Here is a 23,479-nt window from a genome sequence, read left to right as displayed (position 1 = left end):
CGATGTCCGGTGGCCACCACCGGCGGTGGTGGCTGGGCCAACTCTAGCCACCGGCCAAAAAATTTCCTATTTGCGGGAAATGAGGCTGGGAAACAAGAAAGGTGGCTGAGCCCCATGTTTTGAAGCTCCAAAGCAACCCCATACAATAATGCGTGGGCAAGCTGTGGAAAATCTGGGTGTGGTGCTAGGCACCATTGTTTGCAAATATCAGCTAATAAAAAAGTTACATGCATAATAAAAATTTCCAGGGCCACAACTTGAACTTTTGTCCTTAGAGTCAAAATCTAAGTGAACCTCTTAACCACTTGGGCAACTCCATGATTTTAAGATTGTTCATACCTCATCATACATATGAGATCATCCAAAAACTTTCAGGGTTGCAGCTTGAACCCGTGTCCCTGGAGTCAAAATCTAAAGTGAACCTCTTAGCCACTTGGGTAACTCCATGATTTTGAGATTATTCCCTCATTATATGTATCTCTTATTTGTATTTCAAATAACTCCGATTATCCAAAAATTTGGGTGGGCGCAGCTTGAACCTTTGTTCTCGGGGTAAAAGTCTAAGTGAAGTTCTTAACCGCTTGGGCAACTCCATGATTTTTACATTAATGCTGCCTCATTATACATATAAGTTATTTGTATTTCAAATAACTCCAATTATCCTAAAATTACATCCAATACCATATTTGGATAGGAGAGACACAGCTTTGCTTGTGAAATCGAAATTTTATTTATTTCCTTAATGAGAAAATAAGCTCCAAAAATGTGATTTTTAGAAAAAAGCTTATTTTTTACCTGAAAAACTCATTTTTTGGGCTCGTCACAAGCCCTTTGGAGCTTGCCCACCGTATTCTACATCCAACTCTATGCAGTTTAAAAGAAAAAAAATCACCCCGATCGGACGTCGGATCGCAAAGTTATTGTCTTCCGAACATTTTTCGACAATCCAAACCCCTTAGGGGGTTAATTTAAAAAGGGCATTGCCTAGGGGGGTCCTTAAATTTTTTTCACACGTATAAGACAACGTCTCTCAACCCTAATCCCTCAAATATCTTATCTGAATTTTTTTGACGATTCCACATCTTTTAGAGCGAAGTGTCAATGCTGTGGAGGTTGCTGCCAGTCTTTGATTTTGATGAGTTTTAGTTTCAAAGGCGCCCAAAAATTTCCTGCCAATCTTGGTGTGTATTGTGGCTTGCCACCGTTTACAAAATGCAATTTGATTCTGTAATAAGTCGTACCTTCCTTCACTTCTTCCCTTTGGCTGTGACATTTTGTGATCTGACTAGAATATCACGTTTGGGCTACAAAAGAGGGAAAAGAAAAAGGCTTCACCGTAAGTCATACCAAAGAGTGAGCCTGAGTTCACTACATGACAGTTTATGGTAATATGCATATCATCTGTGATGACTGGTTGTGCTTTAGATGTGCCTCTTTCTGTTGAGTGATAAGTCCACACTAGACCATCGGAGAGTAAGAATTGCCCATTCAACTTTATTGGTTTCTGGTGTAGTTGGCTGTGTGTTATGCATGTACTCTGATACATCTGTTTGCATTTTGCGGGTATATTGAATTGATTAGTGGAATTCTTATTTTATTTTCTATTAATTTTAGAGAATGATATTGTTTAGTACTCATGTCAGTTCTACTTGACAGGAAACGTCTATCAAGATGTTGGGTTACCGTTTTGAGCTACCCTTGGATCCCCATGTAAATAAAACCGGAGACATCTGGCACATGCATATCAAGGTAGTCTTGCTGTTGGGTTTCGTATATCTCTATCTATGTTTATGGGTTATCTGAAATTGTTGTTTCGGGCTTACTTGAAAAATGGTTCTCATTCAAAATTCAGTTTTGAAAATTGTTTTGGTGAATTATGTATACTTTGGATTATGGACTCCAATTCCTGAAGATTAATAAATAAGTTGAGATATTATAATTTATGTTTATTGTGTGATCAGTAGCTAGAGGAAATGTAAAGTTTTGGTTTTGAACTTCTTTTCATTTGGGAGCTATTTGAAATATTACTAGGTTAGGAGCTTTTATATTTGGGAAGGAATAATTTCTAGTAGTCAGTTGAACAATATGATGATCATTATGCTGACTCAGTAGCATATCTTTTTGGCCATTAAATGGTTTTCTACAGGTGTCAATTCAACAAGTATCGAGGTTCTATTCATTTTGGTGATGTGGTTAATGTTTGCAGTTTTGCGGTTGCTAACACATATCAAGGTAAGCTTACTAGTGTTGCAATTTTATCATATTAAAGTTGTTTGATTTCAGAGTGATGATCAGTTTTACTCTTTGCCATCTGTCTACTTGAGAATTTAAAAAAAAACCATTATACCAAGTTTCCAATTTCCTTACAATGGGGATGACATTTTTCTTTGCAGTGAGAAACTTCAAGTCATTAAGACCTCAAAAGTCTGTTGTAAGGAATAGTTATCAAGCCGTTATGGAGCCATCTTGGAGGCTACTCACCCCTTCGGTAAGCTTAGATGTAATCCAACGCAACTCAGATCAACAAAGCCTATCCCAACTACTTCGGGTAAGAAGCAAATAAAGAAAATGGATTGTTTTATTTATTTATTTACATTTATAGTTCTTGAGTTCTCTATTCATCTCCGTTGCTTTGAAGTTATAATGAATTTGTCTTGATGTCGTATGTCAGAGGGTTCCCAATCTAATTGGAGGTAGATCTGTTGATTCCCAGTCTTTTCCATCATGGAGAAATACACTAGTTACCACTTGTCAACGCATCATGTTCAAATTTCAAGAGCTTATTTGGAGGGACATGGTAAATTTTTGAAACTTCTTCATCTTATTTTTATGTATCCTAAATTTACGAGTAAATTGATTCTTCACAAATTGGTCCTAGGATAAGCTTGCTATGAACATTACTACTGAACATGGAAAAACACTAGAGGATGCACCCAATGATGTGCTGCATGGACTTGGTTAGTGCCTTTGTTTCTCTTCTAATACTTGAACAAATTTTCAGCTGATAATGTTGTGCTTTAAGAAGTGTTTGATTATACTTTGTACATATAGTTGAACATGCTTGTGGATTGGCAACTCTGCAAATTGGGGAATACTTTTCCAATGTATCAAATGGAATTGATTCCTATAGTATTAGAGAGCCACTTGGTGTTTGTTGTGGGATTTGCTACTTTGACTTTCCAGCTATGATCCCTTCATGGCTAAGCTTGCCATACCTCTTTCTTTTATGGCCTTTTAATCTTGAATTGCACTATAGTGTTGGTCTAGGGAGCACATGAGAGCAATCATATTGTGTAGGGAAAAATTCAGGAAAGCAATTGCATGTGTTGCTTGTATTCAGTGATAATTGAAGAATGCATAGTGGTTGTGACCATATTTTGTTAGCTTTGTATTCTCATCTTTCAGCTATTGTTTATAATATACAAATCTTTTTATTGTTGCGTAAGGGTAAACCTTACATTGTTAATGTGCTCCTGAAGGGAAGATGATTTAACCATAGAGATGTCATTCGTTTTTATTTGATTTCTGTTTTATACACAAATGTTTCCTATTGCTGTCACATGTGGTAATACGTTTATTTTAAAGCCGTCAGAGAAGGATCCAGGTGACTGTTATGTCTTTACTTATAGTGGCTTGAAGCTCTAAAATTTTCTCTTCTCGTTACTGCTGCAAGATCTTTTTTGCTTAAATGATACCTTAAAACACTTGGATTGTAGATTTCTCTTTCCCTGACATTGATCATATCTTCAACACGAGATTCTGCATTATTTCATTAAGCACTTATCTAGGATTGTTGGACTACAATTTTGCCATATTAGTGATATTACCCAGGGATAAAAGCATCTCTATAAATTCATCAGTCCATGTTTGGTATGTTCCACATTAGTTATATTACCCAGTATTAGGTCATGCTATGTTGTCTTCATTGTAGTCTGCTGGTCCACATTTATATCTTTTTCCTTGAACCGTCACGAATACAATTCCTTTAGTTTCATAAAAAATAAAAAGAATAAAAACTTGGTCATGTTATCTGCCAAGGTGAACAGTAATGTTGTCTATCTCAAATTCTCAATGTCTGATCTGGTCACATCATGTGCTCTTTGAAGTCTTTATTTACTCCATCTTTTCTCTTTAAAACTAAATTGAATATGTTTTCTTAAAGAGATGGAAAAATATTCTAATAACAGTTCTGTTAATACGTTTATTGTTAATGCTGTTGACATACTTCTGTTAATGTAGGATCTGCCTCGGAGCAATATTCTCTATTGCATTGATTGGGGAGAAAATTACAAGCTTCCAGTAAAATTTTCAATTGCTGGTAGACGGTTCAAGTAACCACTGAGCATCAAAATTTTCAATTGCTGATGTTCTTTCCCTGCCGATATATTTGGAAGTAATATCTGTTACAAAAGCTTTTCTTGCGAAACTTATCTATCTTTTTATACATTAGTAACTGCAGAAGTCCGTGATTATTGCATTTTCATATATTCCTGAAATATCTTCCTGAAATATCTTATCTGAATTTTTTGACGATTCCACATCTTTTAGAGCGAAGTGTCAATGCTGTGGAGTTGCTGCCAATCTTTGATTTTGATGAGTTTTAGTTTCAAAGGCGCCCAAAAATTTGCTGCCAATCTTGGTGTGTATTGTGGCTTGCCTTCAACTTTTCATGTACCTGTTATTGTGAAATTTCAGAAAGTTTTTGCAACATAATTTTTTCTTTGACTATTTGGTTCATCCGAGTTGTAGAGTCTTATATGATAAATTTCTTTATTACTTGCTCTAAAACACGAATTTTCCTATCAAAAAGCTGAACTCTTATGTGATTCATTTTTAAATTTCTATTTTTTATATTAAGTTAATTGCCTCATGCAATGTTTTGTTTTTTTAACGTGAATACCATATGTTGTTCATCTGCGAACATAGTTGATAATCCCGTGGATAGTAGGCTCACTTTGGATTTCTATATGTGAGAAATTTGACCATTGAATCTAAAAGTTAACAATATAAGTTCTAAAATTTTCCTCCTTTGTTATTCTTTTTTCCTGTGTGCCAACTTAGTCAATCCGCAAGGCCAAATCTCTAGTGGAAATTTTTGCAATCTTGTGGCCTAATTTACTATTATTATTTTTTTACTTCAAAAAATGGTTCGAAGATGAGAGATCGGTAGGAAGATGAAGAATTAACTAAATAGATATGTCAAGATTTGTTGTGGATGAGTGTAGCACTATTTCATGAACTATAGATATCTATACTCGAAACCTTAGTATAGATATCTATAGTTCTATACCAAATGAATGAATACAATTTTGTTTGCACTTTACCATAATTTCGCAATTTTAATGTTGGTACTATACTCTATTGCTGGAGTACAAGAATTTCTAATTACTTCGATGACATTAATCCTATGCTTTATCTAGATTTTCCTCATTGTGCTTGAGAATTAAAAATTCGAGAAGGTAATCGCATCTTAATAGTTGAAATAAGATATCATCTGAATTTGTTTTCCAATTTTTGTTTTAGGAATGGGTGTTGGGATTGAAATATGTTTTACAATATCGTATGTTTACAGGTATATTATCATTAATATTGTGTGAGGTCATTAGTATCATTAAATGCTATCGAAACATGTTGAATGCATGTATTGAAGATGCAAAAGAAATCTAAAAGTGATGTCGAATGCATCGGTCTTGTTCCTGGTAGCGACATAGGTTTGCGTCGGCCATTTCTGTAGAACATACTGCAATCTAAAGCAATATTTTTTTTGTCATCAAAACTTGTATACTCTATAATTGTAAGATGTTCAGTATTTTTTATATTCTAGATCTATACTAGGTACCTTACAAATGCTTATAACATGTTCATTTCATTTCTCATTTCTCAAGACAATATTTAATTGGTCAATTTTTTGTATATATTATGAGGAGCTTTCATCTTCAGGCAAGTATACCACCCGATCTCACTTTCTTGTACATAATATTGCAAGCCAGGCATATCAATAGGAGTCTCACATGTCATGTGATTACAATGAAATGAATTCAGATATCTTGAACACGATCATGGGCATAAATATTTTTTACATAAAAAGAACAGTTGTCAACTTACATTAGTCCTCACAGAAGCTTCGTCTCATCATTGCCCTCTTGTTTTCAAAACCTACAGTTTTTGGCACTCTTTGTATCAGGGCATGGACTAAAAAGTTCTGATACTACAATTTTACACCTATAGCATAATTATACAACCCTAATCCCCACATTCTCTAAACAATTCTATAAAAGGCCCCAAAATCAAACAAACTACAACTTCTATGGCAATTAGGTTCTTTGGTTCACATAAAATACTCAACACCTAGCAAAATTTTCATTAGCTAATCAAAACAGCAACGAATTACGACAATTTATATTTTTCCACCATACAACTTATGTCACCAACCTAAATATACACATCTCACTAAAATTGCAAAATTTCACCTTAATAATAAACTAAACTGGAGTAAGAAAACAACATACTTGCAATCCTCGTTCACATTGATAATCATGAAACACTATTCATTTTATGTACACATCTCAATCAGTTTTGAGTGGTTGCTAACTACGAATCATTTGGAAATTTACAAGTAAAAACCAATCTGGTTCCAAACATCACTTGAAGCTCCACCAATTCCATTATATGATTGCCTGGAATGAAGGCAGAACATCAAATACAGAGGCTTCCAGTCTTTAACAAGAAGAGACACATCTTCAAAATCTCTTCAAAAGTTTGTAGTATTTTGGTACTTCCCCACACAAACCACAAGAAGAGACACATGATTAGATTTCGAAACTGATGACTGGTATCAACAAATTGTGATTAACTGATAAGAGTTGGTTCAAAGTTCATCACTTTATCCATTTCTTTAGTATTTAAATTGTATTCTGTTGACACTAATGTAATGTTAACAGTGTCAGTGTAAGAGCCATAGATTCTTAACCCCGAGGGTTCTTTGGCTCTTTAGTGAAGCATATATTGAAGGAAATCTCAAGCAAATTATTGATAAGTGTTGGGGCCAAAAATCGTCTTGGGCCTAACGAGGCCCAATAACGAAAGAAATATGTCATGGCCCAAGGCCTCAGCCCAATCTCGATTGGGCCTATGCTTAAAATCGTCTTGTGAACTACTCACTCTATGAGTTTGACTATCCTACAAGTTAAGTTGAATTGAGTTCCAGCCCATTAGCCTACAATAGTCCATAAATAGGAAATTATAATCATATTTTATTTCCCCTTCTACGGAGATTCTGAATCTTCCTCTTAACTATTAAACTTAATGGCAAGAAATCATATTTCTTTCCTGATAGGGATTACCTCCCAAAATAGGACTCACCTAATAGGATTCCAACCCCTTGGGTTCACTATATAAATATAGGTCTGCCCTCTCATAAGGGGAGGGATCTCCCATAGTCAATCTATACTACTCAAAACCCCTAAGTTCTTGCTCCCAAGAACCCGACGCCTCCGCTGCAGTCCTAGCCTTCGACAAGACTCCTGGTAATCCTTTTTTTCCTTAATTCTTATTAAATTATCTCTTTTAGCCTTATTGACTTGAGCGTCGAAGTGCCTACGGTAAGCACCACCCCGGTGTTTTCCATAAGCTTCACGCTTGTCTTTCATGTGTGCAGGTCTAGCGGATTGTTAGTGGCCTCAACCTCATGGGATCCAACCCTATTTCTACAACTATAGATTTTTTGCATCTATAGTTTGGCGTCCACCATGGGACCTTGACAATCATTTGCCAATCATGACTTGCAACATGAGGGGAGACACAAACCTCACTTTTACTGACATCGTTAATCAGAAAGCTCAATCACGATAAGAAAAAAATTTTCTTTATTTTTCTTCATTTGTTTTATCTATTCACATGTCATATTATATCTATTCAGCACATCATAATTTTTTTAATGTTATGTCTATCCCGCGAGTAGTATGATACTTTGAAGCCTCAAAACACATCTCCCATGTTCGTAATAAGTTCATGCAACTCTCTTTTTCTTCTTAGCAATAAAGGAAAGGTACACATGTTATTCGGCTCTGCAAAGTGGGCACATTCCAACCAGCTCTTTTAGGGGAATAGCCAGCTTTGTTCTTCACACCTCAAACCACTACCGAAATCTCAGAAGCATAGAACTCACCTCCTTACTCCTCCAAGATTGAGAACCCACGAGAAATCCACTAAAACCCACCAGAAAAAAACCAATACCAAGACTCTTTCATGCATATTCTTTTTCGACTTCTCCTCCAAAAATACGCAAAACTCAATAAACCCATGAAACACATTCAGCCTCCTCTAAAAAAACAAAGCCACCAAGCGTTTGGTAAATTATTCCACTACAGAACTTCGTCTTTTTCCAAAAGTTCACCCACCTCACAACAAATCCAACCCAAATTATTTGCTTTGCCACTCTCCACCCTTCTTCTTCTCCACCTATAAATTCTCCCTTTCCCTCTTTCTTCTCATGCACTCTTCCCCTCTCTTTTATTTATACCAATGCCAGCCTCCTCCAAACGCCAGCAAAAGGAAGCCTAATTGCCCCCTTCTCTCCAGTAATCATATCTAAAAACCAAAAGGATTCTCTCACCATCCAAACACTACTCAAAGAGAGGAAGTCACACCCTTCCTTCCCTTGATTTCTCTTTTCTTTCTCCCTCACTCGTTCGCACTTCTTCATCTAAATCTTTAACTCTCAATCATGTTTCTTTCAGAATCCTCCAGAAGTTCTCTCATACCAAGCTTCCTCCACTCATATTCTTCTCCTCAGATATGATTACTCCAAACCTTATGTCGATGCTCCTACTGCGCTGTCAGCTCCTTCCTCCACCAGGCGGAGCTTCTTTGAGCCCGTTCCCAATGAGCCTGGCAAGATTGAGATGTACTCTCCTGCATCCTACGCCACCTGTACTGTCGGCGTGTAAAACCCCCCTCCAGTCAAGTATCCTCTAAATATCCCTAAATGAGAATTCCGGGGATACATGTCTGGAGAACGAGTTGTATTTAGAAAAAAAAACATGGGTAGGGATAATAATAATAATAATATCCGAAACATGCATATAAAATGTCATGCAGGATCCAAGCTTATAATTTCAAAACTTCAAGAATTTATCTATAAAATACACAATCAAAACATATTTATAGGGTGGAAGATTCCAAAAGGTGTTTCACAAATATTTATCATTTACATTATTTACATCAAGATAAAAACATCGAGATGACAATAAATCATCTCCCCTCATATGACAATAAATCATCTCCCCTCATGTGTAGCCCCGCTGTCTCTAGCATCCTTCGTTTTTGGTCTACCTGCAAAGCAATCAACAATAAAATGGTGAGCGCTAATCACTTAGTAATGAATGATCCATTTCATTCTAAATGTGCTATTTGACCTTTATTTAAATATATTTGTTAACACATCACTTATCTTTTACATCTAGGGATACTTCCCCTTTTATTTTATTTTTCCTTTCTATTTCATACGTCTTTCATCATTTTATCCCATGGCTATATAGACATCAATGCATACACGTACAAATAAGTATGTAAATATAGTACACACACATTACATGTCATTATATAACATCTAAATATCATCTAACATGAGTATAAATCATCTCATGATGTAAATAACATCATAACTCATGTAGTGCAACTAAATGCATATGAAGCATTTAAGGTGTAGCCGATCAGACTTTTCTTAGCGTCTTAAGCACTTTATATCATCTAGCCTCAAATTCATCTAGATCTCATATCATCGAGAGGCGTGCTTACGAGTTATTTAACATCTAAAGCATATATTCATCTTTCCTCAACCTGTATATTTGGATATGCTTACGCATTTCCCATCATGTCTATATGCATCTCTAACATCTTATGGCATGTAAATACATATTTTGGTGAGCTTAATACTTTTAATTCATCTATGGATTATCAATCCATTTACATTACCTCTTCCTCACATACATCATCTTAAAACATGTACTACATTGCATCTTCATGCCATTTCATAACATTAATCATGCATTAACATCATGACCATGTATATCTTTCAAAGATCATCTAACTAATGGATAAACCTTAGTACATGGCATAATTACAATAATACATTAATAATCAATTCATAATCATAAGAATTGATCATGTTAAATCTTAAACTTTAATAACCAGTTTATACTTAGGCCATTTTCCATCCATTTCTCAAACGAATTGGCTCTTGGCATAAACATAAAAGTTTTAGGTCTGTGTCTTAACTTTCTAATGCTTCAAGAATCATCTCATTTCGATTTTTTATAACTCAAGTTATGGTCGAAATACTGAAGCATGTTTAACATAACCCCTAAGCTTACTAAATCCAAAATTTTCATATTAACTATGCCACATCAATTCCTATTGCAATTAACCAATAGGTCAACTTATGGATCAAATAAACCTCCCTTTAATAGTCTTTAACATCTTAAATGAAGTGTAAAAACTCATTCCCATAATCATCCATTATTTTTATAACATTGTAAGCTAATGCAAACAATACGTCAACACTTCTTATAGCAACCATTCAACACCAAGTGGCCTCCAATACTATAAGTTTTGCCACAATCAACATCCACACTTCATTTTCTTCAATCAAACATAACAACTCATAAAACATAAATAGCAATAACTTCATGTATAATGAATTCAAGGCAATAAGTAGAATAAATGAGTTCAACTACACTTGCCATCAGCTAATTCTATGCCCCTTAATTTAAGGTTTCAAAAAAATCTACAAACCCAAGCATAAACCCTAAAGTCATGGGAGGTTCTTCCTTACCTTTTTAAAGAATTCCTCCAACAAATCCTTTGTCTTTGTCTTCTTTTACACCTTAATCCTACATATATAACATTATACCTCAACATCTACTTCAAATCTTCAAATCACATCAAAACTAAAGTTTTTAATCCTTACCTTAAACCCTTCAAATTGAAGATCCAAGGCTCCTATCTTGTTCTCCTTGAAAAATTAAGCAAAACTCCTTTAAAACTTAGAGAAAGAAAGCTTGTTTCATGGAAGATTTGAGAGAAAATGGAAGAAATGTTGAAGAAAGGCTCTCTCCTTTGGCTTGAACGAATTTCATCTCATTTATAGGAAAATATTTCATTTATTTTCCAAAATTATGCAATTGGCCCAATTATTTTAATTGTATAACTCATAAGTCCTTAATTCTTCATATAAGGGCATTTTGGTCATTTCACACTAGACATAATTATTACTTAATTAATGCCATTAAATGCAATGAAGCCTACTCATCCTTGACTTTTTCAATGCTTATCCATAGGCAAAATAACCATTTTGCCCCTAAGCCTCTCTATGGATAATTGATTCATACCGTTCCAAATGAATTGACTATTTTGCCCTTAGTTAGATTTTATGCTTTTTAACATAAAATTAACATCTAAAGGACTATTTTGAGTTAGGAACATACCTTTGACATCTTGGGTATTACATTTCCTCCCCCCTTACAATAATTTCGTCCTCGAAATTATAGAAACAGCTCCGGGTATCGACTTCTCATATCTTGCTCCATTTCCCAAGTAGCTTCTTCTATCTTGTGATTCCTCCAAAGTACTTTAACTAGTGGAATTTGCTTGTTTCTGAGCTCTTTTACCTTTCTGTCAAGGATTTGAACTGGGCGTTCCTCATAAGCCAAATTATCCTGTAATTCCACTTCCTCCATCTGAAGCACATGTGAAGGATCACTAACATACTTACGCAACAAAGAGACATGGAAAACATTATGGACTCTTTCCATGCTCATTGGCAGCGCAAGTCTATAAGCTACTTTGCCTACCCTTTCCAATACTTCAAAGGGTCCAATGTAACGTGGAGCGAGCTTGCCTTTCTTTCCAAATCTCAAAATATGTTTATANCATATACATAAACTCAAAATACAATTGGACAGTAGTGCCATTCTTTTCCGCTTCTTGACGTTCCATCCGATCACATCTCACATACTACCTGCAAAAACAGTGAAATCAATGGAATCAGCACTAATTGCTCAGTAAGTAAACCCACTATGCTACTCCTTCTTCCTCCGTTACTCATATTCTGAATTTCTTTCCTTATATCAAACTTATCTATTCTTTTCTGCTCTCTCCAAGATTCTAGTTTCCTACTTACTGATATATAAGCACAATTTCTGAATAGTAGAAATGGCATAATGCGTATGCACAAATGCATAGGAGATGCATTTTCTTTTCTGTATTTCTATTTTCTTTCTTTTTCTGTTTCTCTTCTTTCTTTCTTTCCTTTTTCTATTCTTTCTTTCTTTCTTTTCTTTTTCTATTCTTTCTTTCTTTCTTTCATTCTCTTCTATTCTGGTTTGCCGATCAGACTTGGTTGAGGCATGGATTCGGAACTCTGGCCATGTGAGTAAGTACAATCCTCATCTACATGCCCTACTCATGGACTGTACAAGTATGGTATCTCTCTGTTGTGGCCGCTCGCTCACGGCGGCGTGCATGTAGGTATGCTTTGCTGGGTACAGTCCTCATCCACATGCACTTCTAACGGACTGCACAACTTCTTCTTTCTATTCTGAGGCCGCTTACTGAAGGCAGCATGTATGTGGGGCTATTCTGTTTCTCTGTCACTCACGGGTTCCCTATCGCAAGAACCTTCTCTTCTCTTATCTTTCTTTTAAATAAGAATTCAGTTTCTTTTCTTTTCTTTAATAATTGAATCTATATTGAGTTTTCTTTTCTTTCGTTCTCTTTGTTCTTTAATGTTCTCATATAGGTATCTATGCATGTAGATGGGCTTATTCTTGTTATTCTTTCTAAATTCAAATATTTACATGCAAGAATGCAATATGGCATGTAGACATGTCATTCTCCACTTTCTCTACCATCTATAAAGTCATATTAAGATAACATGCTATCATATTCATACATGCCCTTTCACTTTGACATTTCATCAAAAGCTTTTTATGCACAAACAAAACACTAAGTTGATTACACCTCCATATCAATCTCTAACCACCAAAATTTGGAGCAAAGCTCCTTAAAATCAACACCAAACCTGGCCAGGAAATCTGTAATGCCCACATCGAGGTACGTAGCTTTACTTATGCCCTAATACCCCTAGTTGAATTTTGTTAAAGTTATCTTGAACAAGTGTGAAGAAAATGCCTTAAAATTTCATTAGGGGTAAAATGGTCATTTCACTCATAATTAGTTGAAAAAGTGGGGAGTGAAAAGAAGTAGAATAACATGGAGAAGTAAATAAAAATAAGGGCATTTTGGTAATTGACTAAGGGACATAGATGGAATTTCATAGAAAGTGCAAGGGTAAAATGGGAAACTACAAATAATATTTTGTTATATCAAGAGTTGAAGAATGAAACCCTAGCCATTTCTTCTCCTCTTTCATGCCACCTTCATCCCCAAATTCTCTCAATTTCTTCAATTCTTTTTCAAGGGAAATTCATAGATTTTGGGTTATTTTTAATGGAATTTCAATCCCAAGCATCCTTAGGTAAGATCCTTGCACTAAAATATGAGTTTTAATTTTTAAAGTGTTGAATTCTTATGATTTGTGTTCATAGGATTTAAGAGAAAGGGAGTTAGATCAAAGAAGACTATTTAAGTGTTGGATTGCTCACATCTAAGGTAAGTAAATCCAATCCTAGTTATGATTGGAGCAATATTGTGTAGAGAATTCCTTTTATGCATATATGTGTTTATATGAAGAATTGTTAATGGAATGGATGTTGAATGATGGTTAGAATTTATCCATGAGAAGTAGTGTTTGTGTACTTGATGTTTGATGAGAGTTTGGATGAATTATGGAAGAATGGGAGTAGAATTTATGAAGTGTAAATCCTAGCCAGGTTTGACATTAGTGTTTGTGTACTTGATGTTTGATGAGAGTTTGGATGAATTATGGAAGAATTGAAGTAGAAATTATGGAGTGTAAATCCTGGACAGGTTTGGCATTAATCATAGAGAATTTTGTTCCAAATTTTGGTGGCTTGGAAGAGAATTAGAAGTGTAGCTAATTTAGAGTTTATATGTGCATATAAAGTGTTTGATGAGATGTCAAAGAGAAGTGCATACATGATTATGATTACTTGATATCTTGAGATGAGTTTGTAGATGGTAGAGAATGACATGTTTACACTTCGTATTGCATTATTGCATCCAAGCATGTGTGTTAGGAAACGATCCAGTTACGCAGCGAAAAACGAAAATTTAATAACAACACAGATCGTTTCTTAGAACCAAGATCAGGGTACAAATTTACAGTTTATATCAAAATAAGAATCTGCAGAAAATTAGTTTAGAGTTTAAGAAATCATACGCTTGTTTGGAGGCTCCTCCAACTTTGTATCTGCACGTATTTTGCTACCGACCCAAATGTAGGATCAAACCGTAGTAGTCCACATGAAGATAACCTCAAGGAACTAAAAAAGGATTTGCTAGATCCTCTTTAGCCTTTAAGATCCAAGAAGAAAATCAAAAGAATTTGATTCCAAAGCAAACAAGCAATTTGGCGTGGGAGTGTTTTTGGGGCTGGAATGTTTTCTTTCTTTTCAATGAATGAAATGAATTAATGAAAAACTTACCCTCTCTCACTTAAACCTTTTCTTTTATAGTGCAAGTTTAATTGCCCTATTCCCTTATGGAATAGGCTTGGGTTCCAACCCAAACACCCCTTGTTTCCAAACACTCCCATTTAGATATTTTAATTTTGTTTATCATTATCTCAATTAAAATCAATTAATATATATTTAATATATTAACATTTAACAATAATGATAATTTACTTAAATATATGCGAACACATATTTAAACGTAATCTCAGTTATTTAATTTTTCTAACAAATTAAGTAAAGGCTACGACCTTAGCAAATTTAATTGCATTGTGAAATTACCAAAATACCCTTTCACCTAAAAAGACGAAAACTCCCTTCTTCTAAGCTAGTTCTTAAATTATCTTCTATGTGTGTGACCCGTAGGTTCCTTATCATACCGGTAATGTGTAGTATTGTGATTAACACCAATTAATTGTCTTACTACACACAGACCAAGATTGGCCCCTAGTAAGGCATCATGGCCATCCGATAGATTCGGATTCAGCGAAGCAGCTACCTGTCAACGATATGTTTACCGTGCAATCCAATCCTTTCATCATCAGTTATCTAGATGAGACCGAGGCATAGAAAGAGTGTCAACCTTGGTTACTCTCGATATTATGTATTCAGTTACTGGACCAATGACCTGTATTATAAATTGGATAGAGCAACAACGCAATCCCACTGTGGCCACAGTTTTAGTGTCATTGCCATTTACTGAATTGCACCATGAGATAACTTCTCCTGTACCTGGGAGTGATGAATCCTCTGTCTATCCACCATAGTCTTGATACACTCCTTGATGTAGCCAATCACTATCGTATTGATAGCTCTGAATAGAACTGCATCAGGCTAGTGTCAAACTACACCAATCGGTGCACAAAGCACTCCGATGATCTCCAGTCTAAGGATCACATGCACCACCATTCGTTAGAGGATTTGTTCCATAGACACTGGGGTAACCATCCATATGGAATCCTCTGGTGGGTTAGTCTAGTGAACTTGCATACAGCAAGCACCCATGTGTTGCACCAGGTTGTCACCAAACAACCTTGACAAGTGAGATCATCACTGCCTTTCGACAGTGTCATTCAACACTATGATAGCCTTACCGTATTGTGGTAATTGACTAAGGGACATAAATGAAATTTTAGAGAAAGTGCAAGGGCAAAATGGGAACACATGCTTATATTAATTGCTATAAGGCTTTATTTGAAGAAACCCTAACCCATATCCAGCCCTTGTTCACGCCACTCTACCCCTTTTTTCTCTCAATTTTCTTCATTAAACTTCAAAGGAAAATCATAGGATTTGGTCTAGATTTTCAATCTTCAAGCATCCTAAGGTAAAATTCTAGCAAAAGGAGTGTGATTAAACTTTAAAGTTTTAAATTCTTATGGTTTTTATATGATTTAGGTCCAAGAGGAAGAGATTTGGAGAAAAAGGGAAGTGATCTCACATATTCAAGGTAAGTAAACCTACTTTGAAACTTAATTTAAGTAAAACATGTGTTGAATGAATTTTTGCATGTTTATATGTGATGGTATGAGAGAATTATGGGCTGTTTTTTATGTTTATTGATGTATTAATTCTAGCCATGAGAAGTAGTGTATGGTTATGTGATGATTTGGTGAAGTTGTGGAAGATTTTGTGTTGAAATTTTTGAAGTGTAGAGAATTGTGAAAATGGATAGGTTTGATGCTATAATTAGTGAGTTTTTGGATCACAATTTGGTTGAATTAAAGATTTGTGGAAGGGTAGCCAACAAGGTAGTTGCATGTGCATATGAAGTGTTTGATGAAAATCCAAAAAGAAATTGCATGCATGAGTTGGCTAAACCCTAATGAGGAAAGGGTTAGAGAAAGGCAAGGCTTGAAGTTTGAATGTATTTTATTGATCTTTTAACCTGTTTTCACAGGGTAGAATGGTTAGGAAAGGTTAGGGAGTAAGTGGAGGTAAATAGGTATGGAACAGCCTTAAAGTAGGCATGTTACCAAGGTTGCCTTGTGAAACCCGTGACCTTCTGAGTGATTTTTGGGCATCTTATCTTTCGAACTGGGTTGAGTCATAAACATAAAAGTTGTAGCCCTTTCTCTAAGCTTTAAAATGAGACCAAGATCATAGCAATCCGATGTGTATAACTGGAGATATGCCTTAAATTTTTGGTATTAGAGAGTCGATTTTGGGAAATTGACAGTGCGCCTCTCCTGCCATGTTGACGTGCCATAGCCGATCATTGTAAGTTATTTCTTTTCTCACTTGTATTAGCTGACTAATGGTATTGATGCTATGTGTTTTAGATAAGACGGACGACTCGATCCGATAAGAATAATGCAATGAGTACAGGTGAGCCATCCAACCCATTTGGATCTACTCTCCCTGTCCTCGATGAGGCGAGGATTCGTACTATTATTCAATAGGTATTGGCAGAGAGCCAAGGGAGACCTATATCAGAGAGAGTTGAGACCCCAATTGTTGTACTGCCGACCACTAGAGAGGAGAGAGGAATGCCGGTACCTCCGATAGTATAGAGTCATCTTGAGCCCAATTATAGGTTACCTAGTCAGCATCAGTCATTAGAATTTTGAGGTACGACTGATCCATTAGTGGTAGAAAAATGGATTAGATCTATGGAGTGCACGACAATACTTTTTCCCATGACAGATTCGGAGAATATCCGGTATGTGAGTTTCTTGTTTAAGAGTGATGCCTAGATATGGTGGGAGCTAATGGAGGAGACTCATGATTTAGCCACGATGACCTGGGGAGATTTCAGACGACTTTTTGAGGCAGAATATAGGACAGTTGACAGAATGCATGAAAAGATACAGGAATTTATTAACCTATGTCAGGGAATCAGTTCAGTAAAGGAATACTCCATTAGATTTAATTCCTTGGCGAGGTTTGTACCAGGTATAGTGAGCACACCAGAGTTGAGGAGGGACAAGTTTGTGCATGGGCTAAATCTAGAAATAGCCCGAGATGTGATGGCAGGTGCCCAGCCCCCTCAGACTTATAGTGAGGCTTTGGAGCGAGCTTTACGAGCTGAAGTATTTGTGAATAAGTTGATTTCATTGACTTCATCAACAATAGTGTCCAGTGTTCCACCTCCCACTCCACAGAGAGACAAATTTGATACCCCCAGCAGTAGAGAAGGGAAGAATAAGAAAAGATTTCAGTCAAAGAAGAACAGGAGGGAGGGGAAGAAAAAACGGCCAAGAATTATTGAGTTTCCCCAATGTTAGAAATGCAAGAAATATCATCCGGGAGAGTGTCTCAAAGGTGTGTTTTAGATGCCGACAGCCCAAAAATATGATGAAAGATTGTAAGGCCCCTCTTACATCCATAGCACAGACATCTAGAGGTACTAATGCTCGGTATTTACGGTTGCACAGAGTGAAGCCGAGGCCAACCCATCGGCAATTACTGGTCAGTTATTATTTCATTCAGTTTCCCTTTATGCATTAGTTGATTCTAGAGCCACACACTCATTTATTACACATGGGATTATACAGAGATTGGGTTTGAAACCTATTACAGTAGATCAACCCATTAAGATAGAATTGCCAGATGGTGATAGTGTAGTAACTTAGGAGATGCTTCCAGGGGAGTCCATAGTGATCCATGGAAGAATGTTACCGATAGATTTGATTGTGTTTGACATGCGTGACTTTGATGTTATTTTGGGCATGGATTTCCTAGGGAGATATGGAGTAGAAATTGATTGCCGAAAGAAGAAAGCAAGATTTAATCTTGATGACGGCGATAAGTTTAGTTTCGGAGAGGGCCATCAACTTTGTATGTTAATTAGCTGTGTAAAGGCTAGAAAGATGTTAAGAAAAGGGTGCTTCGAATATATTGCCCATGTGGTACAAAGCAATGATGTCCCTCGATCAGAGATCCAGAATGTGCCAATAGTCCGAGAGTTTCTAGATGTATTTTTGGATGATTTGCTAGGTTTACCTCCAGAAAGAGAAATGGAGTTTAGCATTGAACTAGCACCAGGGACAGCACCTATTTCTAAAGCTCCTTACCGGATGGCCCCAGCTGAGCTACAAGAGTTGAAGAAGCAACTTCAGGAACTCCTAGATAAGGGTTTTATTTGACCCAGCCATTCTCCTTGGGGAGCTCCAATCCTATTTGTGAAAAAGAAAGATGGGTCCCTACGGATGTGTATAAATTATAGAGAGTTGAATAAAGTGGCAGTGAAGAACAAGTACACTTTACCTTGCATAGATGACTTATTTGATCAATAGAAAGGAGCAGCAGTGTTTTCAAAGATTGATTTGAGGTTGGGTTATCACCAAGTAAGGGTGGTAGAGCAAGATATTGCCAAGACTGCATTTCAGACTAGATATGGGCATTATGAGTTTGTGGTAATGCCTTTTGGGTTAACCAATGCCCCAGCAGTCTTTACGGATTTAATGAACCGGGTATTCCATGATTGTCTTGATCAATTTATAGTGGTGTTTATTGATGATATCCTGGTTTATTCTAAGACAAGAGAAGAGCATGAAGAGCATTTGACATTTGTGCTATAGCGATAGAGAGATAAGAAGCTATTTGCCAAATTTTCTAAATGTGAGTTTTGGCTAGATCAAGTTATCTTCCTGGGCCATACTGTTTCTAAGGAAGGCATATAAGTGGATCCTAGTAAGGTGAAGGTAATTTTAGAGTGGCAAAAGCCAAAGACAGTAAAGGAGGTTAGAAGTTTCTTGGGGCTTGCAAGTTATTACAGGCAATTTGTAATAGGATTTGCCCAGCTGGCTAAGCCACTTACAACTCTTACCAAGCAGAGAACTCCTTTCATATGGTCGAATGCTTGTGAAGAAAGTTTTCAATAGTTAAAAAGAAGATTAACCACAGCTCATATTCTAGTATTACCACAGGAGGGTGTAGACTATGATATTTATACAGATGCCTCACTTCAGGGACTTGGTGCAGTGTGGATGCAGTTGGGTAGGGTAATAGCCTATGCTTATCGACAGTTGAAAGAGTATGAGACAAGATACCCTACGCATGATTTAGATTTGGTCACGGTAGTTTTTGCACTAAAAATATGGAGGCATTACTTATATGAAGCAAAGAGCAATATTTATACTGATCATAAGAGTTTGAAGTATTTCTTCACCCAGAGGGAGCTGAATATGAGACAGAGGAGATGGTTAGAGCTGGTTAAAGATTATGGCTATGAAATTAAGTATTAGTCGGGAAAAGCCAATGTAGTAGCCGCCGCCTTGAGTAGAAAAGCTTATTCATCTCGACGCACAAGGTAGAACGACTTAATAGAAGAATTGTGCAAAGAACAGATTGAGGTCATACCAGGAAGAATTGCCAGGTTAGAGGTTTAGTCCACTTTACTAGAAGAAATCAAAGGAAAGTAAGCTGTCGATAAGTGGTGTCAGAAAATAAGTCAACAAGTTATTGAGGGTAGAATACCAGAATTCCATCTGTTAGATAGTGTCCTCCATTTCAGGAGTCATTTGTACATTCCTCAAAATGATTGTAACAACTGCTGAAAACTAGTACAATGCATGCATAATAACAATATAAAATTGGGCCCCAAAATTTTCTTTTCATTATAATTCATATGTCTTGAGTACTGTTTACAAAAGATTCATTTTTAAAAGACAAAACAGGGGAAACAGTGTAGCTATTGCTCCTCGCTTGCCGACGCCCCTCCGACTGCATCAACACCTAGATCCTGCATCCACAAAGGAAAATAACGGGGTGAGCACAAAATAATGCTCAGTAAGTAAAACCCTCTATCTGTCTGTCCCCGTATGTACAACTCTTAATTCTTTCCTTATACTATTTCTGTTTCCACTAAACATCATGGCCTCATCTTACCGGAGGTACGGCCGGATGGCGTTCACACAGCACCATCTCACTCTCCATGACTATCGGGTGGAATTCACACAGTACCAACCCGTTCTTAAATTTTTGGTATTAGAGAGTCGATTTTGGGAAATTGACAGGCGCCTCTCCTGCCATGTGACGTGCCATAGCCGATCATTGTAAGTTATTCTCTTTTTGTATTAGCTGACTAATGTATGTGCTATGTGTTTTAGATAGACGGACGACTCGATCGATAAGAATAATGCAATGAGTACAGGTGAGCCATCACCCATTTGGATCTACTCTCCCTGTCCTCGATGAGGCAGGGATTCGTACTATTATTCAATAGGTATTGGCAGAGAGCCAAGGGAGACCTATTCAGAGAGAGTTGAGACCCCAATTGTGTACTGCCGACCACTAGAGAGGAGAGAGGAAGCCGGTACCTCCGATAGTATAGAGTCCATCTGAGCCCAATTTAGGTTACCTAGTCAGCATCAGTCATTAGAATTTTGAGGTACGATGATCCTTAGTGGTAGAAAAATGGATTAGATTATGGAGTGCACGACAATACTTTTTCCCATGACAGATTCGGAGAATATCCGGTATGTGAGTTTTTGTTAAGAGTGATGCCTAGATATGGTGGGAGCTAATGGAGGAGACTCTGATTTAGCCACGATGACCTGGGGGATTTCAGACGACTTTTTGAGGCAGAATATAGGACAGTGACAGAATGCATGAAAAGAACAGGAATTTATTAACCTATGTCAGGGAATCAGTTCAGTAAAGGAATACTCCATTAGATTTAATTCCTTGGCGAGGTTTGTACCAGGTATGTGAGCACACCAGAGTTGAGGAGGGACAAGTTTGTGCATGGGCTAAATCTAGAATAAGCCCGAGATGTGATGGCAGGTGCCCAGCCCCTCAGACTTATAGTGAGGCTTTGGAGCGAGCTTTACGAGCTGAAGTATGGTGATAAGTTGATTTCATTGACTTCATCAACAATAGTGTCCAGTGTTCCACCTCCCACTCCACAGAGAGACAAATTTGATACCCCCAGCAGTAGAGAAGGGAAGAATAAGAAAAGATTTCAGTCAAAGAAGAACAGGAGGGAGGGGAAGAAAAAACGGCCAAGAATTATTGAGTTTCCCCAATGTTAGAAATGCAAGAAATATCATCCGGGAGAGTGTCTCAAAGGTGTGTTTTAGATGCCGACAGCCCAAAAATATGATGAAAGATTGTAAGGCCCCTCTTACATCCATAGCACAGACATTAGAGGTACTAATGCTCGGTATTTACGGTTGCACAGAGTGAAGCCGAGGCCAACCATCGGCAATTACTTGGTCAGTTATTTCATTCAGTTTCCTTTATGCATTAGTTGATTCTAGCGTTCTGGAGTAGTGAAAATGGACAGGTTTGATGCTATAATTAGTGAGTTTTTGGCTCACAATTTGGATGAATTAGAGAGTTGTGGAAGTGTAGCCAACAAGGTAGTTGCATGTGTATATGAAGTGTTTGATGAAAATCCAAAGAGAAAGTGCATGCATGAGTTGGCTAAACCCTAATGAGGAAAGGGTTAGAGAAAGGCAAGACTTGAAGTTTGAATGTATATTATTGATCTTTTAAACTGTTTTCACAGGGGAGAATGGTTAGGAAAGGTTAGGGAGTAAGTGGAGGTAAATAGGTATGGAAAAGCCTTAAAGTAGGCATGTTACCAAGGTTGCCCTGTCAAATCTGTGACTTTCTGAGTGATTTTTCAGCATCTTAGCTATCGAACTGGGTTGAGTCGAAACATAAAAGTTGTAGCCCTTTCTTTAAGCTTTAAAATGAGACCAAGATCATAGAAATCAGAGGTGTATAACTCAAGATATGCTTTCTTGAATATGACATGTGCAGAATGACTATCTCAAAAGTGCTTCCACTTTATTAGTTTATTTGTAGTCTAATAATCTATAATTGATTCCAAGTATGAAAATGATGCTTAAAGGGTTGTGAAGCATGTTTGAATGAGTGTTCTTTATGATTATTTAATGATTGTATGAATATATATATTTGATGTAATGAATGACCATGGAGGCTATGTGTAATATGTTATATATCACCTAAGTACGAGCTTGTGCATGTATAAACAAGCCTAAGGATGATATATTTCTATGAATTTATTATGCATCCACAAAATGGTCATGATGAAATGATATGTTCATATATGGAAGTTTATGTTTTTTTAAAGAATGCAAGTGTAGAATTTCCATAGCTTGGAAATTCATGTTGAAATGTGTATAGTATCTCTTTCTATTCTGTACTATGATATAAGGTCTTTGCAATGGGGAACCCGTGAGTGATAGAGATGCCCACATACACGCCGCCACGAGCGAGCGACATCAGTAGAGAGATATAGTATTTGTACAGTCCGTGAGTAGTGTATGTGGATGAGGACTGTACCCAGTAGAGTATACCTACATGCACGCCGCCACGAGCGAGCAGCCACATTAGAGAGATACAGTACTTGTACAGTCCGTGAGTAGTGCATGTAGATGAGGACTGTACCCACTCACATGGCCAGGGTTCCAAATCCATGCATCAACCTAGTCCGATCAGCAAACTAGAAAGAAGAAAGAAACAGAAACAGAAACAGAAAAGAAAAGAAAGAGATACAACATAAGAGAAATAGAAACAGAAAAGAAAAGAAAAGAAAGTTATTTTCTCAGGAAAGTTTTATTATTCTGCATATGTATTATGCTACTTACATGATTCAGTATTTTTATGTGCTCGACAATGTACAGTTTTATTCATTGTCTTTGCACATTGGCAAGTAGCAAATCAGAGTATCAGAAAAAAGAATGCAGAATATCAGAAAAGAATGTAGAATAACTGAAAGGAATGAATAATATTAGCAAAGAATAAAGTGAGAAAAGGAAAATCAGAACATGAGTAACGGAGGAAGAACAGTCGTGCAGTTTGGTTTACTTACTGAGCAATTAGTGCTCACTCCGTTATTTTACTATTTT

At 36.6% G+C, this 23,479-nt stretch overlaps 1 long non-coding RNA gene across 1 annotated transcript; it reads left to right on the top strand.

Annotated features, from left to right (window-relative positions):
• Window positions 1-2,380: 2,380 nt before the first annotated feature.
• LOC116106993 lies at window positions 2,381-4,494 on the top strand. Its single transcript, XR_004124377.1, has 3 exons — window positions 2,381-2,797; window positions 2,879-2,957; window positions 4,240-4,494. It is a non-coding gene; the product is annotated as an uncharacterized LOC116106993 (long non-coding RNA).
• The last annotated feature ends 18,985 nt before the right edge of the window (window positions 4,495-23,479 follow it).

Source organism: Pistacia vera, unplaced genomic scaffold (assembly GCF_008641045.1).
Source record: "Pistacia vera cultivar Batoury unplaced genomic scaffold, PisVer_v2 Contig525, whole genome shotgun sequence".
Classification (NCBI taxonomy): domain Eukaryota; kingdom Viridiplantae; phylum Streptophyta; class Magnoliopsida; order Sapindales; family Anacardiaceae; genus Pistacia; species Pistacia vera.
The sequence above is the reverse complement of the archived record's forward strand: the minus strand, read 5'-3'. Positions and strand labels throughout refer to the sequence as shown.